The 22,129-nt window shown below is 40.7% G+C and overlaps 1 pseudogene; it reads left to right on the top strand.

Moving 5' to 3' along the window:
* The first annotated feature begins 458 nt into the window (after window positions 1–458).
* The window catches only part of LOC102832221, a 22,491-nt pseudogene continuing 820 nt past the window's right edge, over window positions 459–22,129 (top strand).

Raw genomic sequence — 22,129 nt, 5'->3', positions numbered from 1 at the left:
TCAACAGAGAATGGTACATGCATTGGATATGTATATTTCAAAAGCAAAAGCAAAATACTTTTTCAGTCATACAAAAGATGAAAGAATTCACTTGCAACAGTTCAGCATCACAAAAATCTTAAAGGACATCTATCAGGCAGAAAGAAAATTGCACCCAATAGAAATCTGGATCTATACAAAGGAATGAAGAACACCAAAAATTGTAAATGTGTGAGAAAATATCGTTGTTTTCTTAGTCTTACAATATATCTAAAAGGAAATTCACCAGTTAAAGTAAAAACAATAATAATGTATTGTAGGGTTTACAGCACATCTAGAAGTGAAATATAGGAATGTCTCAGACCGGAAAAATGGAAGTATACAATTATAGGTTTTTTGCACTCTACATTATTTAAAGAGACATTGTGGTAAGAGAAGAATGTATAGTATAAGGTTTCCACATGTGTGGTCACGCTGGGATGGATTTCTGCTTGTCTTCCTCTGTGGTGGATTTGGGCACTATAGACCTGCAGTTGCAGCATTTCATTGATGTGGAGACCAAAAGCAGTGCTTTCAGCATCTGGTGAAACTTTGACGGAACTTTGTTGGAAGAAGTGCATGGACAAGCCAGGGCCTAAGTTGGACATAGGGCTGATGTCTGTTTTATGAACTGCATTGACTGCTTCATTGATAGAAGCCAATTTCTCTTGACTCAACAAGAACAGACATAGAAATCCAAGCCAGTATTCTCAGAAAGCCTTTCTAAGTGCTCACAGTACTACCTCATTAGAGAAGGAAGGTAGGTCTCAGAGATGTCATCCGCTTTCCTTTCTTATTAAAAGCTGCTAAAACTTTGGGGTTCTTCTTCCCATCAAGAATAACTATTATAGTGGACTTCGAGAAGATGGTGGACTAGGCAAACACACTACACAGACCCTCTACAACAAATATATGAGAGACCAAACAAAACAGACACAGATGAAAATTCTGGCCCCCTGAACTTCATAAGGAAAGTTAGAGTGTCTGGAGTGCTTGCTGGGAGGAGAGGTCAAGCAGAGACAGAGAACGGGAAACTGACTGATAAATGCTGGACAGATGTGGCTCCACCATCTTGTGAGTCACTTTGGCAGTGGAGTGAGTCCTGGTAGAGCATATTTGTGCAAGCAATGAAGATTGAAAATAGGTAACCAGAGATATCAATGCAAAATAAAGTCAACTACAAAGCAAAAGAGGGAATAGTGTAGATACAGAACTTCCAAATGGCAAGGAAATCAAGTAGGTCTCAAGAGAAAACGGGGGAAAATTAATAAATCACAGGGTAACCTCAAAGAAAAATATACCTGCACATCAAAATAAAAAATGAGGAAAATTAGAAAGACTTAGTAAACATTTGCACAACAGAAATGAAAATGAAAAGAAAACCAACAAACAAAATGAACTCAGCATAGCAAATTATATGGAACAAAGAATCCAGCAGCAACACACACACACAAAAGCACACAGAAAAATGACAGCAATCAGTTCACACCTATTAATGATTACACTGAATGTAAATGGATTAAATGTACCAGTCAAGAGACATTGAGAGCAGAATGAATAAGAAAACAGAGTCCTTCAGTATGCCGTCTACAAGAGACATATCAAAAAGATAGAGCAGCTTAAATGCCCATCAACAGAAGAATGATTAAACAAATTTTGGTACATACACACAATGCTGTACTACAAAATGTTGAGGAATAATAATGAATTTGTGAAATATCCCACAATATGGTTGCACCTGGAGGACATTATGCTGAGTGAAATTAGTCAGTCACCAAAGAACAAATATTGTATGAGACCAATGTTGTAAAAACTTAAAAAGAGGTTTTCTTTTTTTTAAAAAGTTTTTATTGTGAATTGAATGATAGTTTACATAGGAGAGCATCAGCTTTACACTCATCCTATTGTACTTCATTTCATTGCAATGATTACAATCCCCTCCATGCATCATCATTCAATAGCATTTGCTTCCATTCACTATGTTTTTTGTTTTTTGTTTTTTTTGGCTGTACACCAAAGCACTAAGGAATATATAACCATTCAAACAACCAAAGGTATATGCTGCATGCCAGCTGCCAGCCGCCAGCACACAGCCCCTGTCCCTCCTCGAGTCTAGAGTCCCCAGCGGCTCCATCTCCACGTCATCATCTCTGGCATTGCTCCATATCTGGTGCCGCTGCTTCTGTGGATAAGGTCCAGCACTCCGCTCTTCTCCCTTGACAGTCCCAGGGTCCTCCGCTCCTGGACTGCAAGATCAACCACTCCCCTCCTTTTGTTACAAAATATCTACCTTTACATTTGCACCATTCACAATCAGTTCTGATAGCAAGTATTCACTATTGAGCTACAAGAGTCTCATCCCCATCTCTTTTCACCAGTCCCATCTAGACAGTTGAAAACCACTCAGTGGAGATTCTACCTTTCCCCACACCCTCTGAAACTAAGCACCCTCTTAAAAACTTGTAAGCCAGTCACTTTGTGCCTTTGTTGCCGCCTACCCCCATATTGGGTAGCCAATGTCTAAGTTGCCCATCCCTATCAATCTTGTGTACAGAGGGAGTGGGAATGATCCTTGCTGTAAAGATTGGTTTCCTCAAAAAGAGGTTTTCTTGATAAAAGAAACATTCCATGATGGTTATGGATGGGGGAGGGGAGGCAGAAAAATTGCTCATGGGCTAGAGGGTAGACACATATTAACATGGGTGACAGGGCAGGCAAGAGACAACAAGAAGGAGGTAAAAAAGGAAAGATGAAGGTAACAGGAGACAGAGAGAGGACGGCAACAGTTAAAGTGAATAGAGGTAAATACCGTTAACTGTTGGTATATGGAGGGGAATGCCACTGTGCAATGAAACAAAGTATATGATTTTGATGATCTACTCTGTAAACCTTCACTCAATTCATAATAAAGAGTTGGGGGGGGGAGGGGGAAAGGAATGTTTAGTATAAGGCCCACTGCAATGATTACAAAAACTAAAGCAAAGAGATATAACTAATAAGTCAATAAAGCATGTAAAACATAAAAATAATTAATTCAAAACTAGATTTTAAAAAAGTGAATGAAGAACAGATAGAACAAATAACAGCATGATAAAATTAAACTCAAGTTTATCAATAATCACATTAAATGTGAATGCTCTGAACAACACAATTAAAAAACAATAATTGTCAGATCAGCTAAAAAAGCAAGACCTAACTATGTGCTGTACTCAAGAAAACCACATTAAATATAGAGACACAAAGAGGTCAAAAGTAGAGAATGGAAAAAGATATCCATGTTAAATTTAATCGAAAGAACGTTTGAGTGACCATATCAATATCAGAAAAAAGTAGATTTCAGATAGAACAAGTAGACATAAAGTCATTATGGTTATAGAACAGTTGAACCTACTTGACCTAATTGACATTTAGAGAGCATTCCACTCCAGCACAGTAGAAAACACATTCTTTTTAAGTTCACATAGGACATTTACTAAGATAAACCATATCCTTGACTATAAATCATCTTAATAAATTCTCAAGAATTGAAATAATACAAAGTATTTTTGTTTCCAGAACTGAATTAGAAATCAATAAAAACAATGATATCTGGGAAATCCCTAACTGTTTAGAAATTAAACAATGCACTCCTAAAGTAATTAAGAAGAAAAAAATAAAGTAAAAGAAAAAAAAAATCACAAGTGGCATTAGGAAGTATTCTGAACTAAAAGAAAATGAAAATTTAATATATCAGAGTTTGTGAAACTCAGCATAAGTGGTATTCAGAGGGAAATTTGTAGCATTAAATATATATGTTAAAAAATAAGAAAGGTATCATATCATGACCTAAGCTTCCGTATTAGTAATCTAAAAAAAGAAGAGTAAGTTAAACCTAACACAAGAATAAAGGAAGTAATAATGATGAGCTGTGATCATTAAGGTTTTGTGTCAACTTGACTGGGTCAGGATTCTCAGTCACGTGGCAGTTAAGATGTAGTTATCCCTATAATGAGATCTTATACAATGTCACCAACTCTATGATGATGTTGGCTATCAGCAGTCAGTCAACTGAAAGGAAGTTTCCTCAAAGATATGGCCTGCTTACAATATATTAGACACTCAGGCAAAGCTTGCTTGCTCTCTTCTGGGTCTGGATCTTGCATCTGGTTTATATTCCAACCTCCAGTTCTTTAGACCTGAGTCCATGGCCTGCTCTAATACCTGCCAATCCTCAGAGATGTCAGAAGCCTGCTTCTTACCTGCCAGACTTGCCTGCCATCTGTCTGCCATACTGATCTTGGTTCATCAACTCTGCAGCTACATGAGTCAGAATCTTCCAGACTGACATCTGACCCATACACTTGGGACTGGCAGCCTCTACAATTGTGAGGCATTTCCTTTATATAAATCTCTCTTAATATATACATATACAAACTTCACTAGTTTTGTTTCTCTAGAGAACCTAACCTAAGACATGAGTATTAAAAAAATCAATGAAATAGAAAAAAGAAAAACAATAGAGAAGCTCAACAAATTCAAAACCTGGTGCTTTGAGAATATCAATAAACTTCTCAACATATTGATAAAAAAAAAAATCAAAACAAACAGAAAAAGAAGACACAATAAATAATATCAGAAGGAGAAAGCGGATATCGCAATAAATGCTATAGGATTAAAAGAATAATAAGGGACTATTATAAATAACTTTATGTCAATAAATTCAACAACTTAGATGAAATGGTATAATTCCTTAAAAGACATAAACTACAAGAGTGCTCTCAAAAAGAAGTAGATAATTTTAATGACCTTATACCTGTGAAAGAAATTGAATTTGCAACTAAAAATCTTTTCACTCCAGGCCTAGATGACTACACAAAAAATTCTACCAAACATTTAAGGATAACATAATATCAATTCTATCCAAACTCTTCCAGAAAATAGAAGAATATAGTAGGAAGAATTACTATCTCCAAAAATAAAGGTCCATGCCCTAATCTCTGGGACCTGTAAATATGTTACATGGCAAAAGAGATTTTGGAGATGTGATTAAGTAAAACATTTTGCCATGGGAGTGTATCCTGTATTATCTGGGTGGGTTGTATGTATTCATAAGGATTTTTATAAGTGAATTCATGAAGAACCTGTACATAGACCAAAAGGCAGTTGTTCAAACAGAACAAGGGAACACTGAATGATTTAAAATTAGGAAAGGTGTGTGCCAGGGTTGTATTCTTTCACCATACTTATTCAATCTGTGTGCTGAGCAAATAATCCAAGAAGCTGTATTATATGAAGAAAAACATGGCATCAAGATTGGATGCCACGCATTAACAACCGGTGAAACTTGCTTGCTGACACTGAAGAGGACTTAAAATACTATTGATGAAGATCAAAGACCACAGCCTTCGGTATGGGTTGTATCTCAATGTAAAGAAAACAAAAATCCTCACCACTGGACCAATAAGCAACATCCCTATAAAAAAGATTGAAGTTGTCAAAGACTTCATTTTGCACAGATCTACCATCAATACTCACGGAAGCAGCAGTCAAGAAATCAAACGTATTGCATTAGGCAAATCTGCTGCACAAGACCTTTTTAAAGTGTTCAAGAGCAAAGATGTCAATTTGAGGACTAAGGTGCACCTGACCCAAGTCATGGTATTTTCAATATCCTCATGCATGCAAAAGTTGGACAGTGAATAAGGAAGACTGTAAAATAATTGATGCATCTGAGTCATAGTGTTGGAGGAGAACATTGAAAGTGCCATGGGCTGCCAAAAGAACAAACAGATCTGTGTTAGAGGAAGTGCAGCCAGAGTGCTCCTTGGAAACCACAATGGCCAAGCTTCGTCTCTCATACTTTGGACATATTATCAGTAGAGACCAATCACTGAAGAAGGATATTATGTTTGGAAAAGTGGAGGGTTGGAGAAAAAGAGGAAGACCCCCAATGAGATGAACTGGCACAGTGGCGACAAAGATGGGCTCAGGTGTAGCAATGATCGTGAGGTTGACCCAAGACCTGGCAGTGTTTCATTCTGTTGTGGCTAGGGTGGCTATGAGCTGGTACTGACTCGATGACACCTAACAACAATAACACTTCTGGCATTGAAAATGGGGACAGGGGCCATTAGCTGGAAAAAGGAAGGAAATGAATTCTCCTCTAGAATCTCCCAAAGGAGCATAGCCCTGTTACTATGTTGATTTTAGCTCAGTAACAACATTTTTAAAGTTCCTCTGTGCTGCAAATGTTACGTTCTCAACTACTAGCTGACCGAATAATCTTCTCCCAAAAAATCACTCCCTGAAAACCCTATGGAACAATTCGATTCTGTACACATGCTGTCACCATAAATCAGAATCAACTCATGGCAGCAAACACTGCCACCAATCATTTTGGACTTCTATATTGCACTCAAGAACAGTACGACAATACATCTGTGTTGTCTTAGGACACTAAATTTGTAGTAATTTGTTACAGCAGCAAAAGAAAATTAGTACAAGGAATGAAAACCTCCCAACTTATTCTATGAGGTCCATTTTACCCAGATATTTAAACCAGATAATGGCATTGTTGTTATTAAGTGCCTTCAAATTGGTTCTGACTCATAGCAATTCTGTATAGGGTTTCTGAGGAGTGGCTGGTGAATTTGACCACTGGTCTTGCAATTAACAGTCCAGTGTTTATCCTACAGCACCGCACCAGGACACCATATAATGGCATTAGAAGTAAAGAAAATAAAAGAAAGAAAAAGGTCTGAGTTGATTCTGACTTCATGTATTACAGAGCACTACTGAAAGATGAGGCTTTCTACTCCCGTAAGGATTTACACCCTCGGAAACCCTGTACAGGGTCGCTATGGGTCGGAACTGACTCGACGGCACTTAACAACAACAACAACTGAGCTCCATGAAGGAGCTCTGGTAGCGTAGTGGTTACGAATTGGGCTGCGAACCTTAAGGTCAGCAGTTCGAAACTACAAGCCGCTCCGCGGGAGAAAGATGAGGCTTTCTACTCCTGTAAAGATTTACACCCTCGGAAACCCTGTACAGGGTCGCTATGGGTCGGAACTGACTCGACAGCACTTAACAACAACAACAACTGAGCTCCATAGGGTTGATTTAAAGAAGCAAATCTCCACATCTTTATTCTGCAGTGGGTATGTTCAGGCCACCAACTTTTCAGTTAATGCAAATCATTTGCACCACCAAGGGACCAGGCAAAACTACGAAATGTGAATGCAAAAATTTATGCCCAAATTTTAGTTAATCCAACAATATATAAAGAGGATAATACAACATGATCAAGTGGGGTGTAGTCTAGAAAAGCTGTTATATTATGTATGGATTGTTGTTGTTGTTAAGTGCTGGATACTCCCTTGATTTTCCAACCTCTCCCAAATTCCTTTAATGGATCTGGCCTTTAACAAACAATCCTGCATTGTCTTCCTTACCTTGCAAATCTCCTTTAGGTTCCCCTTTCTCGGGTCTCATTGTAATTGATCATTCATTTTTTGTTTTTTCATTTGTTTAATGTCATATTTTGCTTTCTTTCTATTCTACCAGAAAATCATACAATCTCTTTAGACCTCTGCCAAGTTTCTTTCTCAGCTTTGCATTTACTTAGGCCATTATGATATGAGTTGGAACTGACATGACGGCACTTAACAACAACCGCATTATGATAACACATCCAGAAAGATACTGTCCCTCTGTTGATCCTTCACCTCCAACAACTGAGAATAAATAATGACCTTTGTGTCATGTTTTTCAGATTGAAAATTAAGACACAAAGTCTGGAGAACCCAAAGAGAGAGGACCCAAGCCTTAGTGACAGTAATAGTAATATCTGACATTGGTAACAATTTTCACATGCATTATTCATATGGCTTGTTGTTGTTGTTGTGGGCATTGGAGTTGGTTCTGACTCATAGTGACCCTGTACAGGGTTTCTGAGGCTGTAAATCTTTACAGGAGCAGACAGCCTCATCTTTCTCCCATGGAATAGCTGGTAGTTTCAAACTGATGACCTTGTGGTTCACAGCCCGATTCATAACCACTACACTACCAGAGCTCCTTTCCATATGGCAGTCCTCCTCAATCCATAACAGCCATGCAACTATGTAAGCAGGGCAGAGCCAGAGCTATTGGTCCCATTTTGCATGTGACTTGGGTGGCCCATGGATCTTCCACTTCCTTCTCCCTGAGAAACAAGGAATGAATTTGTTCCATTATTCATTCCATGCCCTTAGAAAAGTCATTCACTTTCCCAAAATGTCTGTGGACCGCAGAGCCCTTACGCCTTCATAGTAACCACTGACTGACTCGTGTTTCCCTTCAACTTGTGTTCTCTACTCTGACTCTCACAGTTGTTCCTATACGTTTGTTCTAGAACATGGAACTCAGCCCTATGCTTTAATTTACACACTGTTATGGAGACCTGGTAAGGAGCTCTGGTAGTGTAGTGGTTACGAATCGGGCTGTGAACCGCAAGATCAGCAATTTGAAACTACCAGCTGTTCCGCGGGAGAAAGATGAGGCTTTCTGCTCCTGTAAAGATTTACAGCCTCGGAAACCCTGTACAGGGTCACTATGGGTTGGAATCGACTCCACGGCACTTAACAACAACAACATGGAGTCTTGGTGGTGCTGTAAGATAAGCACTTGACTGCTGACAGCTTTTGAAACTCACCAGCCACTCCTTGAAAACCTTATACAGGGTTGCTAAGAGTTGGAACCTACTTGATGGCACTTAACACCAACAACAGGGATTGAATTGTATCCCTCCAAAATATGTGTTGAATTCCTGGCCCTTGTACCTTGTCCATGTGATCCTGTTTTGAAATAGGACTTTTATTTTGTTATGTTCATTGGATCTAACTAGTGTTGGGTGAATCCTAGACCTGATCACTTCTGAGTTATAAAAAAATAAAAGAATACAGACAAAGACACACCTGGGGAGTGTCACGTGCCATGTGAGGATTGTCTAGAAGCTAAGGAACCAAGGAATGCCACACTGGACTGCAAGGTCGGTTTGAACCACAAGGTCAGCAGTTCAAACTCACCAGCTACTCCTCAGAAACCCTATTCAGGGTGACTATGAGTTGGAAGTAACTCAATGGCATTTAACAACAACAACCAACAAGAAAGTTGGTTGGACTTTCAGCCTCCAGCACTCTGAGAAAATAAATGTATGTTCCTTGAAGCTACCTGCTTACAGCAGAACTAGGTAACTAAGACACAAACACACACACAACTCACATGGGCCTTTGTATGTAAAGAAGACTTTATTCAAGGTTGGAGAACACAGAGCAGACCTTTTACATAGTAATACAAACATTTAAAAGCTATAAATTGAATTTCCTTATTTTAATGGATTTATCTCCCTATCCATTTTGCTATGCCATCTACTGTCTCCTCTGTGGTCTTTGCCCTATTCTACCCCTAGCTCCCAAATTCATATTCCCTGTCATGAGAAAGTCATCTAGCATCTTTTTGTTGGGACTCAAGAGTCCATGTCATCAGATTCTCACCTTCCATCCCAAGCAGTTTATAAAACATAAACAGGAGGAAATCTGGAAAGTGCTATGAAAATAAACGAGTTGTCTTACTAATACAGAGAAGGAAACTGAGGCACAAAGAGTTTGTGTGACCTGCCCAAGGTCATGGTGGTCAGCATCACTGACAATCCTTTGTGAACTGAAAAAGACAAGCATCAAAGACATCACTTTTACAGTAAAGCTCATAGAGCCAGGCTGGGAGCCTATTTTAAGATACAATCAATTGTACTTCAAGCATTTTAGGGAAACAGCATGGCCTTCTCCTTCCATCTCCACAGGGGGTGTGAGAAATGAAACTGTGATTTGTGACCTGTTCCACACTAGTCTCATGCTGGTACAGGATTGTGGGTGTTGTCTCCAATTGCCTCAGGAAGTGTCAACACTAATGTTATTTTGCTTCCACTGTGTGTGATACTTATTGAGGGATACAGATAAAATTAGTTTCTATTCCAGTAAACACAATACCCAATTTAAAGGGAGTCTTAGGTTTTCTCCTTCCCTTTAGTATTGTTTTCTTCCTATACTGCTCATTCACTTTATTATAATGTGATTTGGGCTTGCTCTGTACTCATAAATCAATAGTTTCTAGCAGTAATAAAGGTAATTACTTATTCCAGTGGTAAATGTTCACGAAGATTTCAGTTCTCGCGTTGTGTTTATTTAGTGTGGACAGAAGCTAGTGTTGACTTTTCTGAGTAAACACAAAACACATAAGAACTCTGCACATGATCAGTTCATGAGGATCCCACCACCAGCTCCTCCAAATCTGTTTTAACTCCAAGCACATATCCCCCATACAGTTCCTACCAGGGTGGGAGAACAGAATGGGGCAGGCACGAACAGGGAGATTCAAAAGCAAGTGCTGAGAGAAATGTGTCCAGTGTCTAGTAGGGCTGCTTCAGCTCCAGGGGCTTCAAGATGGAGTTGTGCATGTGTCATGACAGTGGGGCAGAACAGAGTCAAATACACAAGCAGCATCAGGAAATCTTTAAGCAAGGGTTTAGTCACCAAGGTGGAGTTTGGAGATCTTCATCATACTTAGAGGTGAGTTGGGTAGGTAAGAGAGAGACAGGATAACACCACTGAAATACTGGATGTTTTACCAAGACAAGGTCCCAAAGTCATTTATTTATCTAACCAATGTTGTATGAAAAACTACTATATAATGGACATTGTTTTGGAGACTAGAGAAACAGTAATGAAAAAGATATAGTTCCTACTCTCATGAAACTTCTAATCTACCAAGTAAGGCAGATCATAGGTAAATAACTATGTAAATGATTACCTAACTACAAATATGATAGGTACTGTAATGAAGAGGTACAGGGTCCTTTGACAATCATGAGCCGTAATAGGGTCTGAGAGATAGAAAGCATTGTTGAGCTTTAAATGATGAGCTGGTTATGTGAAAGAGCAGAGGCAGAAGGGCAGAGGTTGAAGGTCAGAGCAGAAGAGTGATCCTTTTAGAAGGGCAAAGATCTTGAAGTAGGAAGTAGCCGGATGTGTTCAATGAAATGAAAGAAGGAACAGATGAGACAAAAGATCTTGCAGTCCCTTGTCATACTCGTGGTCATGGTAAGACTGAGAATGGGATCCCAAGAGCAGAAAGAGACACTGAAATGGTTTTAAAGAATAAGTGGCAAGACCAAATTTGAATTTTTAAAAGATCAGGTTGACTGTTGTACAAGGCTTTAAAAAAAAAAAGAAAAGTTGGGGGCAGGAGAGTAAGGTAAATATGAAGAAACCATTTCAGTTCTTAGATGCAATGCATGGGATGGGTCCTAAGGAAGCAAGGGAGATGCCCTGACCAACTCCAGTTTAGCCCCTGAGACTAAAGTGGGCACAGGTCTTCAGAATGAGGCTTTAGTTCAGACTCAGTCCACAACCAGAGTGTCCTGGCACTGCTGAGGCTCAGATGATGAGGTCAAAATCTTTGGCAGCTCAAGATAAAGTAAAACTTGATCACACAGGCCAGGTGATGCTGAGGCGGCAGGGACGAGCTGTTGGGGTGCAGCCTGCAAGGGCATGACCTCTCCCTTCTTATATTACAGTGTCCCTGTCCAAAAAAATCTATTCGAATGCTAACTTTAACAAGACTTGGCTTATGTCATCCCCCTTTTTCCAATCTGAAACAATTACTAAGCCTTTAGTACAGGCTAGGCATTGGGATGCAAACATATAAAAGAATGGTGACCTCCCCAAGCCAGTGAGAAATATTGACACTTAAACAAAGAACTGCAAGACATTTTTGACATTTTCTAATGTGGAGAAATATGCAGAGTAGCACCAGAGCAAAGAAAAAGACAAGTTTCTAAGGCTTCAAAGAGGAGGTGGCTCTTGAAGGCAGAAGGACACTGATCAGAGAGAAAAGACATTACCAGAGAGGGAAGAGCATGAGCAGGACAGTTGTACATTCAACTAATATTTGAGTGCCTACCATATGCCAGGTACTTAGGACACATTCTTGAACAAAAAGGTAATCGTCCCTGGCCTCATGGAGATTATATGCTTGTGGGGTGTGAAAATGAAAAACAGATGGGTTTGAAAATGTTTGAGCAGCCACTAAAAAACCTCATATGGCTAAATGTGAATGAGGAGGGCTAAGAGATAAGACTGCAGGGCAGGAAGGGGCCAGACTATCAAGTCTTTTTCATCACATTAATGAGCAGGAGATCACAGGAGCCCACTTTACTGGATTTTGAAAGAACAAGGGCAGTAGCTTATTCATCTTCATCTCTCCAGCAACTTACACAATGACTGGCAGATGGCTGCTACCCAGTAAGTAGATGAGTAAGCGAATGACTGAGTGAATGAATGGTTTGGGACAGGCCAGAAACAATAGGCAGTGTGTTAGAGAAAGATGACTCTGGGTGCCATACAAATCAAGGATTGAGACACAGAGACCAGCTAGAAGGAATGGAAATGTTCTCAATCAGTGGTTGTCCATACAGGTTTGCTCATTATATCATTCATAAATTATATATTTCAGTACCAGAACACAGATGTATTCTTTAATAAACCATGCATAAAATAGAAACTTTGACAAAAAAAAAAGTAGACATCCTATTATTTTCTTCCTCTGCCCCAGTAGAGACCACTTGGAGACCAGTGCTCTGGTTGATGAGGACTGTACCAAGGCAGTGACAAAGGAAGTGGACAGGAGTAGCAAGTTTGAGGACACGTGGTATCTCTGCCTTCCACACACCAGCCAACCCCCCCAGCCCTGTGGATACACATGAGCATTAAACTGCTATTCTAGCATAGAGTTAGATAACACTTGTCAGCTACCACTATCTGACACACATTGAAGAATACTGGTAAATTACTCTGCATTTGGCCAGATAAGCCAAGGGTGAGGCAAGAAAGGAAAGTCTCTGGGAGAAATATGATCTAGGCCAAAGACAAAACCAAAGTAGCTGTTTTCAGCTGAGGGCATCTACTGACCTAGGTCTACCTGCAAGTGGTAATTCTACCCATGCTCAAGCTGTGCAGCCAATGTACAGCTTATTATAACCTCCAGTCATGAAACTGAAACAGAAAATAGAAAGACTATCTAGCCAAGAAGTTCATCCAAACTAGGCCTTCAAACCAGTTCATTCTTCAAGGCAACCTCATTAAATAGACCTTGTATTTCCCCTATTCTGACTTTATTGACAGGGAAAATAAAGATTAGGAACAATAAAGATATATAAATAGTAAATTGTCTAAACCTAGGTATCTCTGACTCCCAACTGCACCAGCTTTTCACTCTTTCTCACTCTGCCTCATATAGGTGCTGAATCACCAAGCTCTGGTTCCAGCTTCTCCTTTTAGCTTCTTATCGCCCCACACTAAACTTTCTCCTATCCTCAAATATACCATCTTTTCAATTATGTGTCTCAAACATGAATGCTAATGCTGCATGGTCTTCAGACTAGGTTTTAAGTTCAGAGGACCTAGGATCTCATTTACAATGCTCTTTGCAGGCCCCACCTCAAACCTATTAAATCAGAATCTGCATTTTAACAAAATCTGCAGGTGATTTGAGAAACACTGATCTCACCCTACAATACACTTGCCCTCACTCCTCATTTGAGCCCCTACAATGTGCCAGGCACTGTGCTTAGAACTGAGGACACAAAGTCAAATTGAATAGCATGCATAAACTCCAGATGATGATGCTATACTCATGAAAGACTTTTTTTAAAGTGTGATTGCTATGAAAGAGGTAAGACCAGGATGTAGTATCTTATATGTTTCAGTATCTCCATGAACCAATCACAATTCCAGATACCAAGAAAGGGCTCAATGACATTTATGGAAGAAAGAATCAGGAAAGGAAAAAGGGAGAAAGAAGGGAAGGAAGGAACTGCATTAAGCTATAATCTTTAAATGGTAACTGAGACACGTCCATCAGTGACTTCCTCAGCCCAGCAATGGTGGGGCCCTAGAATACAGTGCAGCAGACACTAAGGTGAACACCTGGGTACCACAACATCAGGATCACCGTAGCCCTATACCACCAAGCTCTCATCGAATGTGGTTCTCCTTGAAAGTGACATTAACATTCTTTAAGTTATATTCAAGAAGCTCTGGTAGTGTAGTGGTTACGAATTGGGCTGCTAACCTCAGGGTCAGCAGTTCAAAACCACTAGCTGTTCCGTGGGAGAAAGATGAGGCTTTCTGCTCCCATAAAGATTACAGAAACCCTGTACAAGGTCGCTATGAGTCGGAACCGACTACACGGCACATAACAACAACAAGAAGTTATATTAACCTTGCAACCTTGGATTTCTCCTTGATTCTTCCTTTTTCTTTGATCTTTTCATACATCTATTATAAAATCTCATGACTTGCTTTCTTCATGTATCAAATAATAGGCATCTTGGTATGGTGCTATAGATAAGCACTAGACCACAAGGCTGGTTTGAACTGCAAGGTGGGCAGTTCAAACTCACCAGTCACTCCTTGGAAACACTATGCAGGATTGCTGAGTTGGAACTTACTTGATGGCAATTCGTAACAACAGCAGTTAATAAGTGGCCACTGTATATTCAAAGCAGAAGTTTGGGGTGAAAGAAAAAAATTCTTATGGGGGTTAGAGGGTCATAATGGTTTCAAACACAGGAGCATGTGGTCAGGCAGACAGAGATCTGCATTTTCACCCAGCCGCTTACTAACTGTAACCTTGGGGAAATTCCTGGCCTCTGCAACTGTCCCCTCATTTGTAAAAGAGGATAATGCTATTACCTCACAGACTTATGTAAGGAATCAATGAAACACACAGTGACTTTCATTATAATTGTCATAGAGCAGGGCAGGACTAGAACATATCATTGGAGGAAATGGTTTAAGCAAAGCAAAGGCATGGAAAGGATGGAGACCTGGTAAGGGGATGGTGAGTCATCTGCTTGGGTTGATTACAAGGGTATAAAGGAACAGAGGGATGCAAGGCTAGAATGGCATGTTGGGGTCATGCCATGGAGTGCTTCAATACCAACCTAAGGGATTTGCAAATTTTGATTATAAGATGAAAGCACTGAAGGTTTCAACAACAGAGAAAAACGTGATCAATGTTTACTCTGACACGATGTGTTAGATGAGGGGACAAAAATGGGGAGGATTCCAAGAAGGCTGAGACTCAAGACTGGGAGGGCACTGGTGCCTGCCAGCAGAGACAGAGCAGTTGGGAAGACATACTGGCTTACAGAAATTGAATGAACTAAGATTTAGCTTATTGAGACGGAGGGGCTGGCAATATAGCCAAACAGAAACATCTAGCAGGTAGATGGTGACATGTGGGACTCAAGTTCAGGAGGAATTTAGGAGAGCTGGAGGAAGGACAGACTTGGAAAACATGCATTTAAAATATAGCTAAAGCCACTGTATGGGTAAAGGCCCTGAAGGTTTTCAGAGGGGACAGTAGGAGTAGTAGGAAATACTGTCCAAAGCAAGAGGACTCAGAGAAACTGAGAGGAGAAATATAGGGTTAAAGAAGAAAAGAGAGTCAAACCATATAGAGAAGGATTGAGAAAGGACTTTGAAAGTGGCAGTAAGACACAATGACCTCCAACCTGAAGAACCAAGCCATCCTCCTTCAGAGATAAATAATGGCTATTTAAAGCCATGGACACATTCCGGGCAGAATGTTTTCCTCAAAGCAGCCTGCATCCACTGCCACGGTCTAAGTTGTTTCCAGTTTCTTAGCCTGCCTCGGAAGAGAAATTGGTTACTCTGACCATAATGTGGTGGGAGAGGGAGTTCACAGCCAAAGCAGAGTTGTATTGTTTTGTTTATTACTCCTTTACTCTCAGACCTTGAGGATTCATTTAGCCCCATTGCCTGCCCCCAGACCATCTAAGTTAGATATAAATTGATCTCCATTACTAACAGTTCCAGAGGCAATTCCTCAACAATTTTTGGTAGTCTGTTCTATAGTGTCTGAAAATCCTTGCCAAACTGAACTAGAAAAAAAGTTCACTTGACAAATTGAGGGATGAGTCAACTGATAGGAAAAACCTCGTCAGAGAGCACTCTGCTATGGGGGGAGGACGGAGCACTGGGTCATCTGCAGCTGGGAAGTATATGGTAAGTAGATTGCAGGGGATCCTGGAGAGTATGTCATAGTGCTCCACTCAAGGAACTGAGCCGGCCTGTCACACACGAGAGCATCAAAAGCAGGAAGCACAAAAGAGCATTTGTGCTATGCCCTGAGAATAAACTCCAATGAAGTTATTCACAAGGAATGATTGTCGCCAAGGTCTTGTCACTGGAACGTTCCCATTTATTTGTGCCTAAAACTGATCATCTTGAGATCGTGTGTAGTGGTCAAATACAAAGGGTATCTGTCTGTCGCTTAACATCCAGGAGACACATTGGGGAAAGAGTGGGAAGACAAAGAAATACAGCACAGAATGTATTAGGATAAAACTATACGCTTGCTGTTAGTTAACGGGACAGAACTTATGGGGAATAACGTTTCATCCGATTTTCAAGAATATTTTAGTTCTTCAAACATTTATTAGGCAGCTTATAAGCACTAGGCACTCAGCTTAGCAAAATGAGTATGATGACACATTCCCTTGAGAAACAAACAGCCTAGTGAGGGAGGTAAGCGCAAGCAAACAACAGCATGAAAGGTGCTAATAGAGGCAGGTACATGATGTTAATAGAGCAGGAGAGCCTGGCAAGGCAGAAAAGGAAAAAGAGATTTAGAAAACCAGAGGTGAAACCTTTATACTTCTGGGGACTTCATTGGAGGTACATGTAGCAATCCACTGGTATTAGAGTATTCATGGATGAAATGGTCTCTGGTGAGTGAGTTGGAGAGCCCCTCCATGAGAAAATGTACTAAGGCATGAACCTGACTGGCCTGCTAGGAGGCCAGAGAAGACTTGCTGATCACTTAGCTAATGAAAGGCCCACGCCTGACACCTGGCCTTCACAGTTCAACACACGAGCTTTTCCTCTTCTCACTAATATCTGCACAGTAACTCTCATACTGTGGTTCCATTTTTTTTTTTTCTCTCTTCACAAAGTCAGGGAAATATGGAGTTAGTAAGGTAAAGAAGTATGTACTGAAGTCAGGAGTTTATTCTAGTAGCAAAATGTCTTTAAGTGGCTTTAGAAACTACCTTAGCCCCATACTTACAGGACCATAAAGGGTCTGAAAGGACTCCTTATATTTTTCAGTTATACTGTGCTGCATTTTATGGTAGAAATGATATGCCATGGTGACATTCATGATTTTGGAGCCTCTGAAAGGTCACAGGATAAACCCTCTGAGAATGTCAAGGGTCCAAATCTGTGAGTAATGAGTTCTAGTTTATTGGCACCCTACTATATATAGCAGGGTCTATTTTAAATTTGAAAAAAAAGATTTGTGCTGGAGAAGGATGTCATGCTGGGTAAGGTGGAGGGTCAGAGAAAAAGAGGAAGACCCCTAACGAGATGGATTGGCCAGGTGGCATCATTGATGGACTCAAGTGTGGCAGCGGTAGTGAGGTTGGCCCAGGATCGGATATTGTTTCGTTCTGCTGTGCATGGGGTCGCTATGAGTCGGTTCCAACTCGATGGCACCTGACAACAACAACAACAACATATGATCTTATGACTTGGGAGAAGTTTTTATTACTCTCCCTGTTCCTGAAAGCTTAACACGTACAAAAGAAAGTGTTTATTATTGTTTGCTGTTGAGTCAGTTCCAACTCATAGTGACCCTGTGTAGGGCTGCCAAGTCTATAAGTCTTCACAGAAACAGAAAGCCTCATCTTTCTCCCAAGAAGTGGCAGGTGGATTAGAACTGCTGACCTTGAGTTTAGCAACCCAACATGTAACCCACTATGCCACCAGCACACCTCTGAGAGTCGTTTCAGAGGTGAATGTTATTGTACTTGGAAGACAAAAGAAGGTGTTTATCCACAAAACTGAAGCCTGAAAAGTAACTCGAATTCACAAAAAATAAATAAATTCTCCATCTGAATGTTTTCTTCCTCTACCCATTTCCTGGAACCTAATAACCAAACACAAATAAATCTCATCTATTCTTGATATGGAGTCCTGGTGTGGCACTGTGGGCTAATGCATCAGACTGCAAAGTCATCTGAACTGCAAGGTCCGTGGTTCAAGTTCACCACCTGCTCCTTGGAAACCCTATACAGGGTTGCTATGGGTCGGAATCGACTCGACAGCACTTCATAACAACTCTTGATATGGAGTCCTGCTGTGGCACTGTAGGATAAGCACTCGACATCAAGGTCAGTTTGAACCTCGAGGTAGGCGGTTCAAACTCACCAGTTGCTCCTCAGAAACCATATACAGGGTTGCTATGAGTCAGAGCTGAATCGATGGCATTTAACAACAAGTTAATTATTAAGAAGTCCTGGTGTGATGCTGTAGGATAACCACCAACCATTCCTAAGAAACCCTATACAAGGTACTTATGACTCCATTGCACTTAACAATAGCAGCCAATGAAACTCAAACTTGGCTTCCCTACTCAAAATACCCTCCAGGTGCCTTATAACCTTAATATGACTTAACCCACCACTAAAACCTATTTCCACTCCTCTCTCCTTCTTCTGGCTCTAATCAGAAAACTCAAGAGTTAGCCTAGACTCTCTCCTTATATCTAATCAGTTTCCAAGTACAATAACATTCACTTCCAAAACAACTCTCACAGGTGTGCTGCTGGCATAGTGGGTTACACGTTGGGTTGCTAAACTCAAGGCCAGCAGTTCTAATCCACCTGCCACTTCATGGGAGAAAGATGAGGCTTTCTGTGAAGACTTACAGACTCGGCAGCCCTACACAGTGTCACTATGAGTTGGAACTGACTCAACAGCAAACAACAACAAATGACTCTCAAATTCAGCCAGAGCTCCCAGACCCACGGCAATACCCTAGCTCAGGGCCAAATCAATATTCTGACACCATGCCTCCAAACTGCACATTAATATAGAACCATTTTTCTCAAAATGTAAATCTTGCCTTTATTAGTAACCACTGAAGATCAAAAGCGTTGTTAGATGTCATCAAGTCATAACAATCCCATGTGACAGCATAGAGCTACAAAAGCAAATTGTCAGGTTTTTCTCTCATTAAGCTGCTGGGTAATTTCGAACCACCAACCTTTTGGCTAGCAGCTGAATGCTTCACCCTCGTACCACCTGCAGTCCTTGAAGATGAAAACATGACCCTATTTCTAAGCACATCCTGATAAATTCTGATGCCACAGCCCACATGTTAACATGTTGAGAAATTACTTGACTGTTGGCCAAGGTTATTGGTCCTCCTGAAGACGTCCTATTCTTTCATTTGCCAAACGTTCTTCCTGCACAGCGCTTTCCCCCTTTTCTCCTGGGCAAGCCTCTATTCTTCAGGATCCAATCAAATGTGACTGCTCCAGCAACCGCTGCTTAGTTGCCACTGAGTCAGCTCCAATTTAGAGTCACCGTATACATAACAGAAGAAAATGCTACCTCGTTCTGTGCCTTTGTCATGATGCTTGATTGATGTAAGTTCATTGTTGAAACTATTGTACTTAAAATCTGAGTGCCTTCCAACCTAGGGCGTTGGTTCCCAGCACTACATTTTGTTGTGATCCACAGTTTCCATTGGCTAATTTTCTGAAGTAGATCACTAGGCCATTCTAGTCCATCTTAATCTGAAAGTTCTGAAACTTGTCTACACTGGGTAACTGTGTTGGTATTTTAAATACTAGTAGCATCGTTTCTAGCATTATAGCAGCATGCAAGCCACCAGAGTATAACAAACTGACAGGGGGTGGTGGGTTTTCAGCAGGCATGTGTTAAATCCTATGTGGGCTCCTATAGCATTGTACATGAATTTCTATGAAAACACAGGGTCCCAACTGACTGTAACAACTTATTAGCACAATTATCTAATCATCTGTGTGCTCATCTTCATTTTTGACTCCACACTTCTAGCTTGGTTCCTGGCAGGCAGTCAGTAAGTGTTTGCTAAATTAAAGGGTCCGTGATTGAGGTTGTGGCTACATTATAAAATGAGAGAAGCAAGTCATCAGAGCAAAACCAGCTTTTTTGGGTTAACTATAAAGTAAATCAAGGTGTCAGAAAAGTTGAAACAAGGGTGAAGAGTGCTTTTAGGTCTGTTTTTTAAATTACTCCTCACATCTGTCCTAGGAAAAAACTATCTCTAACCAAAGTTCATTCACCAGAAGGGAAGGGGAGTCATAGTTTAAGAAGCATGATGTTTATGGTGATGGGTACTTACTTGGCAATGGATATTGGTGATGGCTGCACATGATTAATGTAATTAATGTCACTAAAGTGTATGAAAAACAATAATCTACATTAGATACATATTTTTTTCCCCAATAACAACAAAAAGATTACCTCTAGTTAGCCTCCTGCCGCCTGTTAAAATCAGAGTATTTCACACTTAGGCACCAGCTCCCAGAAATGTTCATTATGAAAGTAATACTTAGAAACAAGCTATTGACTTTGAAAGGTCCCTGCAAACAGTTTGCTCTCAGCTACTAAGCTAAAAGTTGGCAGTTCAAACCTACCCATAGGTGCTATCCTAGAAAGGCCTAGCGATGTGCTTCTGTAAACATTACAGCCAAGAAAACCCTATGAATCGGTTCAACTTTGTAACACACGTGGTTGCCATGAGACGGAATCAACTCTACGGCATTACATTTTGACTTTGAAAATATAAACGGTAAGAAGATGCCCAGTCAGATTGTTTGCTAAATATATTTTTGTTTGTTACAGTTGACACAAGACATTGGACATATCATACACAAAATGCCCCCTATCTGTGGTGTCAGTTTCCGCAGAACAATAGCAGTTCTCTGTTCATTTATTCACAGACAACTGCTAAGAAGCAGCCACGATCTGCCAGGCACTGTGCAGCAAGTACTCTGAAGAAGCAGAGTCCCTGGGATTCCAGACTTTCTGTGTAGTAGATGGATCGCTACAGATGAGTATGGCTGGGCATGTACAATTAAGCACATACAATTTAAATCATTCTGGGTTCCAAAAAGTTCTCAGTTCTTACTAGACTTAGCAAGCCACAGGTTTGGTAACCTCTGTTATTATTGTTGTTGTTAAGTGCCGTCGAGTCAGTTCTGTCCCATAGCGACCCTATATAGGGTTTCCAAGGAGCGGCTGGTGAGCTTGAACTGGCGACCTTGCTGTTCAAATGACTTTGCAGTCTGGCATATTAGCCCACAGTGCCACACCACAACTCCTGGTAAACTCTAGAAGGCCGCTAAATATTTTAATTTAGCTAGATGGTCATGCTAGGCAAAAATTCAAAAGGACGCATCGACATTCAAAAGGCAGTGTTTCCAAATTGAAGTTAAGACCACCACTGTTATAATCCTCCATCCGTGGCATTTTGTTGAGAGTTTTCAACTAAGGCAGATATTTGGATAGGGAAAGAACCAAACTCTGGATTTTGGTGATTTAGTGTTAGGACACTAGGTATTCTTTCGACTCTTACCACAGTGTTCAAGTCAATTCCGACTCATAGTGATTCTATATACAATGATTGGGGGGGGGGGGGGGGGGTAACGGAGCTTTCAAAGCAAAACCAGTAAGGGAAAATGTAAATTCAATGCTTTGAGTATCTCTGGTGGAGGCTTCTTGAAGGTAGTAGCATGCTGTTGTTGTTATTAAGTGCCATTGAGTCAATTCCGACCCATAGCGACCCTGCATAGGGTTTCAAAGAAGCAGCTGGTGAGCTTGAACCGCCGACCTTGCAGTTCAAACAGCTTTGCAGTCTGGCGCATTAACCCACAGCACCAACAAGCTACAGTATAAACAGCGGGTCAGTCTCAGATAAAATTGCTCCACCAACTCCCCCACCCCCTGCAAAGGTTGGCAGTTCAAACTAAGCAGCCTCTCCTCGGAAAACCGATACAGGGTCACTATGAGTCGGAACCGATTCTACCTATGGAATTTAACAACAACCCTGTTACTCAACTTATTCCTCTAGTCCTACTGTGCTGCCTGGTTCTCAGCCAGACTCTGGACAGCATCGCGCCCTTCGCACCCACCCCACCGAGGTGCCACCTACTGCGGCCACGCCTAGCTAGACCCCAC

This window comes from Chrysochloris asiatica, unplaced genomic scaffold (assembly GCF_000296735.1).
Source record: "Chrysochloris asiatica unplaced genomic scaffold, ChrAsi1.0 scaffold00349, whole genome shotgun sequence".
In the NCBI taxonomy this organism is placed as follows: domain Eukaryota; kingdom Metazoa; phylum Chordata; class Mammalia; order Afrosoricida; family Chrysochloridae; genus Chrysochloris; species Chrysochloris asiatica.
Note: the sequence above shows the minus strand (reverse complement) of the source record. Positions and strands in the feature narration are given on the sequence as shown.